Here is a 16648-nt window from a genome sequence, read left to right as displayed (position 1 = left end):
TGGTACACAAACCTCCTTGTATTGTAAAAATGTCAAGCACTTTTCCTACCTTTCATTCTAAAAATGGGGAGGATGCACAAGAATTTCTGGATAATTTGGAGATGGCACACCTCACTCTGGGAGAGATCAAGAAGAAGTAAAGCTACGTGCTTTTCCACTCGTTCTCAAAGGGGAGGCTAAGGCATGGTACGAGGCCTTGCAACCTCAAAACAAAACCAATTGGGAGAGGCTACGTGCAATTTTTCTTTCCAAATTTGGGCAAGGAGATACTCCAGAGGGTCTTTGGAATTGTCTACTTCAACATAAACAGGTATTCCTTGAAGACTACCCATCTTATGAGGCCGTTTTCCTTAACCTATGGGATAGATGGGAGGCTACCTTACAAAAACAAGGTGGTGCACCAAACTTTCCAAAGAAAGATAGGTTCATGGCTAGCTTGTATCCAATTTTGAAGACCAAGGTAGAGTTAAAATTCCCATCAACATTTGAGGAAGCACGTGAGGTGGCCATGGTCAAATTCAAGAAGTTAAATTTTCAAGCACATAGAACAAGGGACCTAAATGAAGTCATTGAGAGGGATTCTTCACCAAGCATGGGAGCACAAGTTAGGGGCTCTCTTGCCCAAACTTCACAAATAGGGGAAGGATCACAACAAGAGATCTTGCAAAGATTAACTCAACAACTAGAGAGTCTCACCTTGAATCTAGTACAGGGCATACCCCAACAACAACAACCAAGAGAAGGGAATCGCAGTCAACGACGTCAGGCACAAGAGTTGAGATGCTGGAATTGCAACGAAGTTGTTCATGGCATGTATAATTTTCCTCACCCTCGAAGGCTTCCAGGGGACATATACCCTCCTAGACCCCCTCCGCTCATGGTGCAGCAAGAGCATTCTCAAGCCCCGCAAATTCTTTGTCGACCACCACCACCTCCAGTGGCAAACATCCCTCCTGTCCCACCAGTGGAGGAAGAGAGGGGAGTAAATGTCATAAAGCTGGAAGAGGAGATAGAGGTGAGCCCTATACATTTTGATGTTATGCCAGCAGAAAAGTGCACAAGAGCACACAACAAGGATGAAGACACAAGGAATGAAGAGTCAGAACCTGCAAGGAAGGAGAGGAAGAAAAAGTCAAAGAAGGAGGAAGGAGGCAAGAAGCAGAGGTCAAGGCGAAGGGAGATCGACATCAACGATTTTCCATTAGGAAAGAATATAGAACCCTACAACATCTTAGAAGATTTGCAAACTCAAAAGCCCAATATTTCTTGGCCTCAACTCCTACATCTATCACCCAAGGTGAGAAAGCACTGGTCCAAACTTGTAAGCACAAGACTCCCAAGAAAGAAAGAAAAGGTGACAGTAAAGGCATTGACTAAAAAGCCACAACAAGATGTGGAACCTATTGTAGATGCTTATGTAAGGGGTAGGAAGGTATCCAATGTGTATGTTGATGGTGGAGCACAAATGTGTGTGATCACGGAAAGAGCCATGAATAGACTAGGGCTTGAAATCACTAAATCCTCTAATTGTCAAGCTAGGCTGGCCAACAATGCAAGTGTGAAGTGCCTAGGGATCATCGAGAATGTAAAAGTTTCTATATGTAATATAGATGCACGTGTGGACATGTATGTTATGCCAGCCAAGGGGGAGGGCTATCCCATCATTCTAGGGAGGCCTTGGCTCATTGATGTGAATGCAGATCAAAAATGGGGACGAGGACAATTGATTCTCAAAAAGGGGCAACATGTAGTATACGATTGGCATGAATGAAAGCAGCTCGACATCAACTATGAGACCACGGCTGATGAAGAAAGTGAAGAGAGTTTTGGCTCAAGCGACGAGGAAAGTTCAACCACTACATCCAATAGCGAAGAAGAATCGTCTTTGGAGGTAATGGGAATCATCTTCAATACATTAAAAACTCCATCAATAGAGGTTGACCCAACAAAGAAGCAAACAAAGGATGACAAAGGTGACCACAAGCACTTTGAAGACTTTGAGAGGATGCTTGCAAAAGATCTTACCCCTGAGGAGAAGCGGTCCTACATCGATATGCTCAAGAGGTATCCCAATTTTTTTATCACTGATTACTCACAAATTAGAGGTGTGGATGTTATAGAGCATGGCATAGAATTAAAACCAGGTACTAAACCTGTGGCTCAAAAGCTAAGGCGCCTAGGAAAAATACAACAAGAGGCACTTTTGACAGAGGTTAACCGACTCCTCAAAGCTGGTTTCATTTACCCTGTGTCTAACTCTGAGTGGGTATCCCCAATTGTAGTAACCCCTAAAAAGAACAGAAAATGGAGGGTCTGTGTTGACTACAAACCGCTCAACGCTGCAACAAAGAGGGATCATTTTCCTCTTCCTTTCCAAGATGAAATCTTAAACGAAGTAGCCAGTTATGAATGTTACACAGTGTGTGATGGGTATTCAGGGTATTTTCAAATCAGAATAGCAGAAGAAGATTAGTTAAAAACCACTTTCATCACACCTTGGGGTTGCTTTGCGTATAGAGTGATGCCATTTGGGCTCACAAATGCTCCTAGTACCTTTATAAGGTTTACAACGCTTGTCTTTCAGCCCTTCTTTGGAAAGTCAATTAGGGTTTTTATGGATGACTTCTGTATCTATAGTAGCCAAAGACTTCAGTGCTAAAAAGTTGAGGAGGGACTTAGGAGGCTTCATCAATTTGGGGGACAGCTTAACCCTGAGAAGTGTCACATTGTAGAGTCACAAGTGGTATTGCTAGGTCATGTGGTTTCTTTGCAAGGAATTCAAGTGGATCCATCAAAAGTAAATGCTCTCTTGTCACTACAACCACCAACGACAACCAAGGAGCTCATGACTTTCAACCACAAAGTAAGGTACATGTCTCGTTTCATTCACCTTCTAGCGGAAGCTATTGCACCTTTGCACAAGCTAGCAAACAAACCCACATTTGAATGGAGAGAGGAACACGAATTATGCTTTACTGAAGTAAAGGGTATTCTCAACTCTCTTCCAACAATAATGCCACCAAATCCAAAGGATACATATTACATCACGCCAAGTGTAGGAATGGAGGCCATTGGTGTAGTTCTCATGCAAAAAGACCCAAAAACATGCTACATGAGGCCAGTATACTTTGCAAGCAAAGTCATGACCGCTGCAGAGAAGGGCTACACCGATATGGAGAAGGTGGTATTCACAATTATGTTTGCAGTAAGAAAGTTCCGATCATATCTCTTACCTGCACCATTTGTCATTCTCACCATGGAAAACAATTTACCATATGTTGTGCAACACATGAGCCTCTCATCTAGGATAGCCAAATGGGTTCTAGAACTTCAAGAGTTCGAATACACTTTTCTTGTGGAAGATAGCACAAGGGCAGGTCTTGCAGACATTCTCACATACAAAGTGAGAGAAAGGAAAGAGTCACCAAAGGCAGGAGACAAAGCTACACCACAAAATAATGAGGAGGAGATGGACAATGCACACATTTTGTGCTTTGATGGAGCTTACCGACGACAACACGATCAGGCAGCAGGGGGGGTTCTTATTCTAAGTCCACAAAGGGAAGTTCTTGTTAAAAAAGGTATCACCTTGGAAAATGTTCATTCTAATAATGAGGCTGAGTATGTCACCTTAAAGTTGGGGCTTGAAGAATGCAGAAAACTTGGCATCGAAAGACATATAATAAGAGGTGATTCGTTACTAGTTATTAGGCAAATCCAAGGGATATGGAAGTGCAAGAACCCTACTCTAGTGGAGTGGCTTAGACAGGTGAAGGCTTTGATAAAGAACTTTGAAGCTACACAGGTACAGCATGTTGTGAGAACCCTCAACAAGGAAGCAGATTATCTGGCCAATGAGAAACTTCAGATCATGGTGGGAGGTGTGAAGCTCTACGAACCAAAGTACCAAGGCCAAGAGGAATGGAAGGACATCATATTTTTCCTCCACACTGGTGAGTGCCCTAAACACTTGGATAAAGTGCAAAGGCATAGGTTGGTAAAAAAGGCAACTCCTTACCAACTCATAGGAGATGATCTGTATCATAAAGGGAAAGATTTGGTGCTAAGAAGGGTGCCCTATGTTCAAGAAATAGAGAGAATCCTCTTTTCATGCCATGATGATGTCTGTGGGGGTCATTTTTCTCATGATATTACAAACAGGAAGATTTTGCAAGCAGGTTTTGTTTGGCCAAGTCTACATCGTGATGTCCAGCATTGGTGTAAGTCATGCAAAGGTTGTCAGATTGCTGGAGATCGACGACTCACTTACGAGCCTCGAGTTCCAATAATTTCGTATGGTCCTTTTGAGAAGTGGTGTGTGGATGCAATAGGCCCCTTACCTCGCACATCTACCGGGAAGGTCTTCATCATTGTGGGAGTAGATTACATGACACGATGGGCGGAGGCAGCAAGTACAACACGAATTACAGCCGAGGAGGTATCAAAATTTATCTTTGATCACATATGCAGTAGATTCGGCACACCATTAGAGATTTTGTCAGATCGTGGTCCAGGGTTTAGAGCAGAGCTCCTAGATAATCTTTTGGCAAAGTTAAAAGTCAAACATTTGCATTCTACACCTTACTACCCTCAGTGCAATGGGTTGGTTGAAAAGGTGAATGGAATGATATGTAAGATCATTTCTAAGCAGGTTGCAGATCGACCAAACAACTGGGATCATCATTTGACCGCAGCTCTATGGGCATATAGAACATCTTTCAAGGTATCCACTCAATTCACTCCTTTTCATTTGGTATATGGACAGGAGGCACTCCTTCCTATTGAGGTGGAGATTGCAAGCCTACGCATTCTCTCACGGGGAGAAAAGAGGCCAAAAGAAGCTTTGCAGGAAAGAATTTTAGATCTTCAACGACTTGATCTTGATAGAGAAGAGTCCATCGACTATTACATTGCCCAAGCCACAAGCCAAAGGGACAAAATCAACAAGAAGCTCAAGGGGAAAGGATTGAAGGAAGGTATGTTGGTTCTTCGCTATGATAACCGACTTGATACTCGACTTGACAAAAAGTTTTTGCAAAGATGGGAGGGACCTTTCATGATAAAAACAAAGTTTGGGAATGGAAGTTACAGATTATCAGATTTATCAGGAAAACTCCACAAGACCAGAGTCAATGGATGGAGATTAAAGCCCTACTTTCAACGTATCAATCCGTTGATAGGAATTCATCTACCTACATCGTCTAAGCTCCAAATTGGCATGGCTCCCTTCGGCTTGGCAAATGCTCCACCTATTTTTAAAGCTTTGATGTGCAAAGAAGAACCAGCCTTGGAATCTCAACATACCCAAGGCAACCCTCCCATCTCCGATTTATGGGATTAAGGTAATGAAAAGCAGGTTTAATGGAGTAAAAGAGTGTATATCACTCCTCCTGTTTTTAGAAAAAATAAAAAAAAAAAAAGAAAGAAAAGAAAAAGAAAAAGGAAAAAACTCTTTTGTTTCATCTAGGAGCATGAATGATCCTAGATGAAGGGGGAGGGCTAATATGAGTAGCGTTAAATGGTAACCTTGCATTTGAACTACATTTCTACTCAAATGTATATATATTTTTTCAAAGTTTTAACCTAGTGTTCATTCTCTCTTTCCTAATAGCCTTTTTCCATACAAACACCTTACCCTTATTAGATCTTTATGCATTTACATCATATTTCTCTCTTCATGCTGAATGTAAATAGTAAACTTAATTCTACTCTCCTAGTTTTTACTGCATATTCTTTTAACTAATTACCTTTACTAATTTAAATAGCTATCTACATCCCATAATTTGTAAATAAATAATTTATGGGCACTTATCTTACCCATCTTCTCTCAAGGGTAGGGTTAACCTTGTAGGCCTTCCCTTCCCCACCACTATGTGACCCAAGTCTTGGATCATTTACTTGTGTTGGTCAACAAATCTAAATATAATGTATATCCCCAATAAATCAAACTTTATTGGAGCCTACCTCATTTGTTTAAGGTGGATTCCCTTTTGAAAAAAGCATGCTACACCTTGGATGCATGCTAAAGGGCCCCCTACAAGGAGACTTGGTTCAAAAGGTGTTTTGGATGCATCTTGAACTCCTTATCTCATGGGTATACTTGTGGAACACTCCAAAATCAGCTTAAACACTTTGAGAAGGTCAACTTTGCCTTTTACAGCACCCAATTCTGAGTTACAGGCTGAAAGTTATGGTGAAAACAAGGTGCTGCGGACACTGTTACTGCAGGTCAAAGTTACAATGAGGTAAACCACAAAGGTGAAAAGTTTTCTTGACTTCTTCAACATTCTAAAATACCAATGGGGAGTTAAAAACCACTTGCATGTGGAGGGGTCGGCTCAAGATGGTTCCAAAGACACAATAAACAGGATGGGGACACTCTGCAGGAGCCACTGGAGGGACATCATGGTGGGGCCCACATACATTATCAACCCTTATGGAGACTCCACGACCTATAAGGCTATTTTTAATGAAAAAATAAGTCCCTTATTTGCATAATTGAAGGAATGGTCAAAAGGGAACCTAACTATGGTTAATTACCTACCCTAGTCAAGTTTAACCTAACCCAAGGTCTTGTACAGCTATAAAAAGGCCCTTTGGCAAGCACAAAAATACACACACCTACTACATTGATGCAAATAAGCTCCTCTAAGGTTAGGGAAGCCCTAATCTCTCTCTCCTCTTGTCTCCCTATCCATTTCCTAAGCTCGCTATCATAAGCGGCACCATAGAGAGAGCATCAATATGCTATTGCTACCATTCTCTTGCAAACATTTCTCTTACCATACTCATCCCTAAATAAGGATTGTAGATTCTATATGAGAGCAAGGATATAAAGTTCAATGATCTATCTCATAGTTTGATCAACAAATTGTTGCAATTGGGGTGTCGTCGTCACACTTTTGCTCTAAACGCATGTAAAATTGGTAAGCCTATCTTGGCAGCTTCTCATATTTTGTGCTCATTGGGTTGCTTGTTTGTTGAGAAAGTTTTTGTGCACCATGGTGTCTATTTGCTTGGCTTCTCTCTTTATGTTGTGTGTAAGGATGTCTTGGGGCTTCATAGATGGAGAAGAGCTCTCTATACATGCCGCCTTATGTGCGTAAGTAGTCTCTTCTTTTGGGAAAGGAAAGGAGTTGTCAAGTATTTGTGCATTGTGGTGTTTTGAGTTTTGAGGTTTTGTGATTGCTTTTCTTAGAAGTATATGAGCACTAATATGGTGAAGGTCAATCTTTGCATGTGAGTTTGTGCAGCGTTCAAAGGGATTGCTTAAGGAGTGTGTGTTGAATGGTTGAAGGGCATTTTGTGTTGAAGCACATAAGGAAGGTGTGAGTGTGTGTGTGTGTGTGTGTGTGTGTGTGTGCGCGCGGTTTGTTTTGGTTTTCTTCTTTCTCCATAAAAGAGGGTGGTGCCCCTAAGAAATATGCGTGTGTAGGGTCTCACGGAGTGGTTGTCTGGTGGGAGCCTTGAGTTGAGCCCCATCTCAAAAAATCCGCTCTCACCATGTGCAAAAACCTTTCAAGTGTCCTTTCTCACAGAAATGGTAGCACTTGAAACTTTGCAAAAAACCTCTGAATTATCTTTGAGAGTTTCCATAATCAATAATTTTGGCGTGGTTGTGGGTGGTACCTCTTTGACCTTTGCTAGTGGCAGCATATGCATCACCTTACTTTGCATGCTCCATTGAGTTCTTGAGTATCTCCTTACTAAGTAGATTGGAAGCTACAAAATTGTAGGCCAACTTTCCCTCAAGCACAATGTTGCTAATTCCTATGCACAATATGTCCCATGAAGAGGCTAGAGAGCACAATAATAAGATGGACCACACTTCATTGTCAGTTTCCATTCCTCGTGATGTCAATTTACTGAAAAGTACATTGAACACATTCAAGTTCTTGGAAACTGTTTCACCTTCTTTCATGTGAAGTTTGATAATCTTCTTCATCAAGTAGACTTTGTTACTTGCACTTTTTCTCTCATATGTGTTGCATAACTTATCTCACAAGGATTTGGCAATAGCTTCACCAACTACGGTAAAGTATATACGCTTGGCTAAGTGTAAGAAAATAATGGACATGGATTTTGCGTCAAGCACCTTTCACTACGCTTATATATAGCCATATCCCTTTGCACACTCAAAGATCGACTCTAATTGACCTTTTTGGGTCAGTAGATCTTGGATATTATAAATGTCTTTCTCAGTAAAAGAGACCATTTTTGTAAGATTTGAGCATTATCGAGATAAGACCAAAAGTGTTTGGGGAGTGACCCATCAAACCAACTTAAGAGAGTAAGTCTATGCATAAACTATCAATTGTCACAGACAAACGACTACTATATGTGGCATCAAGAAAAATATCCGATCAGATACATAACCTATGGTGAGGGTATTATAATAGGAAACTCTAGCAACCTATATCACCAAAGATATCTCAACATTCAAGAATTACTCAATTTTTGCAGAGATACTAAGGCCCCATTCCTTGCAGAGATTTGATTCTTCTCTAGATTCCAGTTCTCCCTCTACTTTGGATCTCTGCTTGCTGCTCATTTACCTTTGGTTTTAGTTCTCCCAAGATTTCTTGGTTCTTTTCTTGCAAGCTCAATTCCCTACATTTGCCCGATTTGGCTGCTCAAGCTTTGCTCTGTTTGCTTGATGCTAAGCTACTCCATTTTTGTAGATACTCACCTCCAAGCCAACATCCAACTTGGAGTACCTACACATGTGGGGTGGGGAATGGGAAGCTGACCCTAATACCAATTGAGGGGATGGATCCCCGTTCTCAAGTGTGTGCAGGAAGGGGGAAAGAGAGGATCAAAGGAGGCAAGTTTGGGGGGAACACACCATCAAGCCATTGTATGTGTATCCTTTTTTCTTTTTATGTATATGGAAGGAGTACACGATTAGTAAGTTAATGAGTGTAGGGAGTGTCTGGGTGGCCAAGCACAGGGCCTTTACCCAGCAAGAAATAAATGAAAAAAACTCTAAGGAAAAATAGGAAAAAAGTACATGAAGCCTTGATATTAATGATTAATGACTTGGGCATGAAGATTTTGGGCTTCTATGTTTGGCACGCACAATCTTTGTCTCCATAGAACTAGTTGGTCTAGTGACAATCAAAGCAATGATTCTTCTTGTTTTCCTCATAACAAGAATTTTGATGCTTCTCATAATCCTCTTTCTTCTTCCTCTTCCACAAAGGCTGGTTGGACTAATGGAAAGCTAGTATGGAGGTTCTCTTTTTCTTGTGGGGATTCCCACACTTTTTGGTTGCCTTGAGTCATGCCTTGAGTCATCACTAGAGTGTTATTGTAATTATTTCCATCCTTGTTGATGTCCTCCAAAGAAATCACAGGGTTTTTCAATACCACACTTTGGTAGTCTGACGATTACCTCAGTATGTAAAATATAAAGAATTTCCCCTTTTTAATGGGAAGGTCCTTGAATTCTTGTGAGTACACATGAAAAATTTGCTTACCCATCTCCAAATTGAATAATTTTCTACAACACACTAAATCATGTTGACCTACACAGTGCATGAAAGATAGTGAGGCGGTCCGGGGCGGGCAACAAGAAGAGTGGCCTCTAAGCACTCTTCTAGGCTCCCGTGCTGCTCAATTGGGTTGGGGTTGGAAAAAAAAACAAACACACACACAAACTCGCAACCCAACCCTACACAAATTTGGGGCACCGCCTAGTTTTGAATGCGAACTAGGACGTGTAAAAAGAGAGAGAGAGAGAGAGAGAGAGAGAGAGAGAGAGAGAGAGAGAGAGAGAGAGAGAGAGAGAGAGAGAGTGCTCGGGCTGCTTTGAAATGTATCGACAATGATCAAGCAAGCACAATTATATATGTAAGAAAGAGAGAGAAAGGGGAAGGGGATGCTTGTTGCATTAATACCTTCTTACAAATCTATCATGACCAATCAAAGTGAGATAAGTATTTGTTCAACATAGCTTGAGTAAATTACATCACAACACATCACAAGAAAAGCCACCCCAATCACTATCTTAAGGCCAAGGGAGTCCTCTCCACCCTGTGGCCCTCTTACAGTATGTGGGATTTATGGCTAAATTGATGACAACACCCAGAGACAAGCTATCAAGAACTTTCTAAAAAAAACACCAACACACTTACACATCATTGTTGTCCCTTACTTCACATTGGAAGAGAGACAAAGTATCCAAGCTTAGTCCAAATCCACCCTCCTTGATTCAGCAAATGTTGGGCTTACACTAGTAGGAGAAATGAATGATTTCCAACTCTCAATTGAATGATCACTCTCTCTCTTACAATGGCATAGAGTTCCCTTGCTAATCACCCCTAATACAACACATGCATATGCATAAGACAATGAGCTTCCACTCAAGAGCTCCTTCTAGAGAGGTTGAGCTTGGCTTCTCAATCTATAGCATAGTGCTCTTGCTTATGGCTCCCCCTTTTTGTGCTAACTACACCCTCCTTTTATAGCAATTTTGAAGGCTAGGGTTACTCCTCTAACCATGGTTGGGTTAGATTTTCAGCACTCACCTAATTTATTTTGCTTGGAATTATCAAAAAGTTGGTGTGGATAGATGAAGAAGAGAGAGAGGAGGGAAGTGGAGGTGATAGGACTTTTCATAGTAGGTTAGTGTTAGTAAATTAGTAGAGTTAGTATTTTTATTGATTTACAAATGGAATTGGATATTTACAATGGGAGTATCCATGTAGGATACAAATAAGGAAGAAAAAACTCTTAATAGGTAACAAAACATGGATTTCGTACAATGTTGATGCTCCAAGTGTCTTGAGTAGAGTCAATTTTGACGCTTGTTGACTGTCCACGAGCTTTGACGGTACGTTTTTTCTCCACTCTTGACCTTCCTTGAGAGCCAAGGTAAGTGAACATGAGTAATTAATCACCATGATGATGTCTTTCAAAAGAAGAGGCTAAATTTTGTGGTTTTTTTGATAGATATGGGTCATATGGATGAGGAAAAATGAGACTAGGTGGTCAATTTTGGAATGGAAGTGTGTGTAGGAGACATGAGTTCACCATGGTTTCTCTTATTCTTCAAGGTTGAGAAGAAGGTGAGTAGGGTGCAGAGAGAAGTGGTGAGAGAGTTAGGGATGATGAGTGGAAAAGTGTGTGTGAAAGAGGAAAATGATAAAGTGGAAGAGGGAGTGTGGTTGTATAGCATGGGCAAACTGGGGTCCACCAATAAAATCATAGCTCACAGCTCGTAGCTCAAAAAAATATGGAAAAACTTGAGGTAAAAGTTCAGCTCACGAGCTACAATTTTTGTTTGTATCACCTTTTCAAATTCGAGGAGCATGTGATCTTTAAAAATTTAGCAAAACCGACTGTTTTTTCCACTGCACAAAGTCCTTGTGAGGTCCTTCTTTGGATGATTCTTTTGAATACCTCCAAGAGTGAGCTCCCCATGGTGCATGCATGCATGCCACATACCCTTGACCTTATTTGGTAGGTCTATCATTGAAGATATTGTTGAGATCATGATATAAGTGAATAGTACAACTAAGAAAATCAAATATTGAGGGGTCTAAAAAAATATGTATATGTCAAATATAAATAATATAGGTGGAAAAAATATAAAGGGGTCAAAATAAATCTCTCTCATTGTCAGTCTACCATAAAAAGATGAATATTTTTGGTGGTCTAATTTATGAGAGTAATAGAGAATAGATGTAGGAAGGAAAAAATCACAATAGTGAAAAAATATACACATAAATAGAACTAGTTTTTTTGGATTTTTGTTGGGATGGAGTTACACCAAAAATAAAAGAGGCTTGCATGAAATTATTTTTTTATGGAATAAAGAGTTTGCAAAATGGTAAGAAAAAATATGGTAATGGTGAGTCAATGTACATAGCATATATAACACACACCTAAGTATAAATATTTAAATAAACACCAAAATAATTATGAAAAATCCTTTTATTTAGGCCCTATATACAATGAAATATTTACACACAAATGGGCCATAATATTTTTATATTTTTTTAATTTTTTTTGGCTCAACTAGCCTAGTGACTAGCTAATTGAGGGTTTTTAAGAAAGTATGGAGAAAGACCCTAACTCACACACACCTATGTACAATGAAATGGTAGGGATAACCAAAATGTCTGAGTGATTTGATAGGGTGAGGTAGCTTATTATGGCAATTAGGGAAAGCCAAAAAACGGCTATCATTAGCCCTCCCCCAGGATGATGGTATATTCATGTACCATCATAGAGCATCTTTCCAAAGAGAGTGCTTCAGAGTCCTTGACGAGATCTTCATTGTTTGGCCCCTCAGAATTTTGGTTTGAGTTACACTTATGCTTCATGGAACAATACCTACATGAGATAGCTGCCTTTTGACAGATCTTTGGTAGATCATTTGGTAGAAGGCGACTCAAATAAGGCTTCAAGCGATACCTGTTTACCTTCCTAGAGTGCTCTTTCCCATTCAAGTCCATAAGTTGATAGTAACTTGAATTGAAAGCCTTCTTAACTATGTATGGCCCCTGCCAGCTAGTTTCAAATTTGGCATCAAAACGATTATTGAGTCGATTGTCATACCTTAGCACAAGATCTCCTTCATTGATGCCTTTGTCCTTTAGTTTCTTGTCAAGCTTCTCCTTCGCCTGCGTAGCTTTCCTCTTGTAGCACTCGTATGCTGCTTCTCTTTTCCACTCAAGCTCAGCTAAGGTAAGAAGTCGATCCATCCATGCTTCTTGATCATCTTGTGCTGCTTTGCCATGAATTCGCATTGTTGGAATTTTGAGCTCAATTGGTTGTAAAGCCTCTTGACCATAGACCAAGTGAAATGGTGTAAACTCCGTGGCTTCCCTATATGTGGTTCGATACGCCCACAAGGCACCATCCAAGAAGTCATCCCACAACTTTATCTTGTTTCTCACCATCTTTCTAATGATGCCTGCAATGACACCATTAGCTTGTTCTACCAGACTGTGGGTAGTATGGTGTACTATGGGTAGTATGGTGTACTATGACGATGTAGAATGTGAAGTTCTTCACAGACTACTATGAGCAAGCCCTTTCTAAACCCTGGACCATTATCAAAAACAATCTCCAAAGGTGTGCCAAATCTACAACAAATGTAAGTGTAGACAAATTTGCTCACCGTCCTCTCATTTACCTTTGCCACACGTTGTGCTTCCACCCACCTAGTCATATAGTCTACATCCACTAGAAAGTAGAGTTTACCATTTTTTGTCCTAGGGAGAGGACCCATAGCATCAATGCCCCACTTTTCAAAGGGTCCATTTGCAAGCACGATTTGCCTTGGACCATAAACCAATCTTCTATTCCCATTTACCTAACAATTGTGACAACTTTTACACCAATGTTGGACATCCACATGCAGACTTGGCCAAACATACCCCGCAAGCAAAATCTTCTTCACAGTTAACTCTTGGGCAAAATGACCACCACATGCCTCTTCATGCAAACCTTTTAGAATGGCTGGAATTTCCTTGATATTTGGTACTCTTCTGCACACTTGATCCTTCCCTCTTTGATAGAGGGATCCTTCTAGAAAGAGATACGCGCTTGCCTTTTTCATGAGTCTCCTCTTCTGAGCCTTCGTGAAGTCTTGTGGAAACTCACCCTCCAAAATGTAGCTAATAATGGGAGTCAATGACTCCAATCCCTGGTATCTCGGTTGCTTGACAGTTGCTGCCACCATGATGACTTGCACTTCTTTCTCAATACATGTAACTACTTGTTGTGCAAGTAAATCGGCATCTTCATTCTGTTTCCTAGGAATATGATATAGTTGTACTTCTTCAAACTGATTAAACAGCCTACGAATAGCATGAACTTTTGTCCTTAGGTTTTCATTCTTGCATGCCCAAATGCCTAAAATTTTCTTCACAATGAGAAGTGCATCCCCTTTTACCATGAGATGTTGTATACCTTGTCCAATGCATATCTTTAAACCATGAAGTAGTGTGTCATATTCTACTTCATTCTTGCTAGTTGAACCTAGTAGGTTGACCTTCTCTTTCATGACCACCTCTCCACTTGGGTTGAGCAACACTAGCCCTCCCCTTGCTTTTCCTGTGGCTCGTAGAAAAGATCCATCAAAGAACAAGGTAAAAGCATTAGGAATACTTTTAGGTGGTGGCAATGGTAGGGTCTTTACTTTAGGCACCTTAATCTCCTTCTCATGTACCCTATAAGTAAGGATCCCTGCCAATTGTGCACACACACTATCTTCTACCTTGAAAGAGTATTGGAACTCTTGCAATTCCATAATCCACTTTGAGATCCTAGTGCTAAGATTCATTTGAGATGACACCCAAGGAAACAAATTTTCTGCAGTGAGAATTACAAAAGGTTTTGGTAGCAAGTAGGATCTAAACTTTCTCACCGCAAATGAGAGAAAGCATCATGAGTTCTGCCTCCATTTAGCCTCTCTCCAAAGCATTCATGACCCTACTAGCAAAGTAGATGGGTCGCATCCTGGTACTGTGGGGATCTTGTTGTAATAAAACCGCACCAATTGTTTCCTCCCCAACACTAGAGCTAACAAAGAATGTGTACTCCCAACAAGGAGGGATGAGTATTGGTAGATCTGACAAAATGACTTTAATGTTACAAAAGTACTCCTCAAGCTCATAAGACCATGCAAATTCTACTTGTTGTGTAAACTTTTGCAAAGGATGAAGCAACTCCGAAGCTAAGTGAATAAAGCGTGACATATACTTCACCTTTTGAATGAATGAGATGACCTCTTTGAGATTCTTGGGTGATGGGAGCTCAATAAGAGCCTTTGCCTTTGAAGGATCCACCTCAATGCCTTTATAGGAAACCTTGTGACCAAGCAAGATCACTTCATCCTCACCTATGTGACACTTGTCGGGGTTGAGTTGACCTCCCATGTCGTAGAGCTTCGTTAAACCTTCTTCTACCCTTTGTAGATGCAATGATTTTGAGCTATAAATACAAAACTCATCAATAAAAACCCTAATGGACTTTCCAAAGAATGCTTGAAACACCATGTTCATGAAGCGTTGGAAAGTTGCAGGAGCATTTGTCAGTCCAAATGGCATGACTCTAAAAGCATAACAACCCTAAGGACTGATGAAGGTTGTTTTTAACTGATCTTCCAATGCGATACCTATTTGAAAGTAACCTGAGTAGCCATCACACACAGTGTACTTCTCATGACCATCTACCTCATTTAGTATCTCATCCTGAAATGGAAGGGGAAAGTGATCTCTTTTTGTTGCCTCATTGAGTGGACGGTAATCCACACACACCCTCCACTTGCCGTTTTTCTTAGGAGTGACAACAACGGGAGAGACCCACTCTGAATTCTCCAATGGATAAATGAAACCTGCTGCTAGAAGATTTCTTACCTCCTTGAGTAAAGCCTGCTCCTTGATGACTCCTAGCCTTCGTAGCTTCTGAGCCTTAGGTGTGGCCTCTGGCTTCAACTCAATTTTGTGTTGAACAGCATCTACTCCACGCACATCGGTGTAGTCTTTACCAAAAAGCCCAGGAAATTTCCTTAGCACACATTTGAACTCCTCTCTTTTGTCCTTTGTAAGTGTTGTAGACAACATACCTTCTAACATTCCTTCATCTTGCATATTTTGGTTCTCTTGGGAACGTACCTCTTCCAAACCTAGGCAAGAGGTCTCTTGGTTGTTTGGATTAAACCTTACCCCCATGACTTCGATGGAAGACTCCTCTTCAGTAATGCTGCCGCTACTTTCTCCTTCTGAAGTGCTATCGGTCTAGCCTTCCTCCGTCTCACTTTGAGATGATTCTTCATGGGGCTCCTCTTGGCGTTGCTCCTTCATGTCAAAGACAACCTTCTTATGATTTTCATTCCTGCAAATTAGCTTTCCACTCTCCCAATCATGCAAAGCTCGCATTTTCATTAGCCATGGTCTTCCTAGGATAAATGGGTAACCATTTCCTTTGGTAGACATGACATAGAAATCCACTTCCTTCTTAATGCCAAAGGCCTCCACAAAGACATTTTTACAAATGCCTACGCACCTAGCCTTGCTATTGTTTGCCATTTTGACTTTAATTTCAGGTGTCTCATGGATGTGCATGCCTACTCTTTGCATGAGTCCTTCTGTCATGATGCAAATTTGTGCACCCCCATCCACTAGACCTTTCCTAACCAATCTTCCTTTGATGTAACAATCTAGCACAAGTGTAATATCCTCATTCATTTCAGCATGTGCAATTTTTACAACAGGAACACTCTCTTTTATCTTTCTCCTAGTGCTCTCCAAAGAAAAAAGGATATCCAGACATTTGGCGTTGGCTCTCCATTGAATTGATTTCAAAGTGACGCGTTTTTGTTTTTTATTTCTTTAAAAGATTTACACAATAATATTTTCTAAATTGCAATCAATTCTACAACAAAATAAAAATATTCACATCAAATGATCTATGATAATCAATAAGAGGTAGAATGACAGGGTTTGGTGACGCGAGAATTTCTCCTACTCTTTGGGCACCAAACATGAACACCATACGTTGTTGAAAGTGGATTTTTCTACTAATTGCAATGTTTAGTCTAATGTGTGGAGTGAAATGAAAGGGAAAAACCTCTATTCTTGGGCCATTATCCATGGTCTATGCATGACCTAATTCTTAAAACAAAAAAAAAATA

The sequence above is a fragment of the Adiantum capillus-veneris genome, chromosome 1 (genome assembly GCF_014529385.1).
Source record: "Adiantum capillus-veneris isolate H3 chromosome 1, ASM1452938v2, whole genome shotgun sequence".
Lineage (NCBI taxonomy): Eukaryota > Viridiplantae > Streptophyta > Polypodiopsida > Polypodiales > Pteridaceae > Adiantum > Adiantum capillus-veneris.
This window is presented reverse-complemented; position numbering follows the sequence as displayed.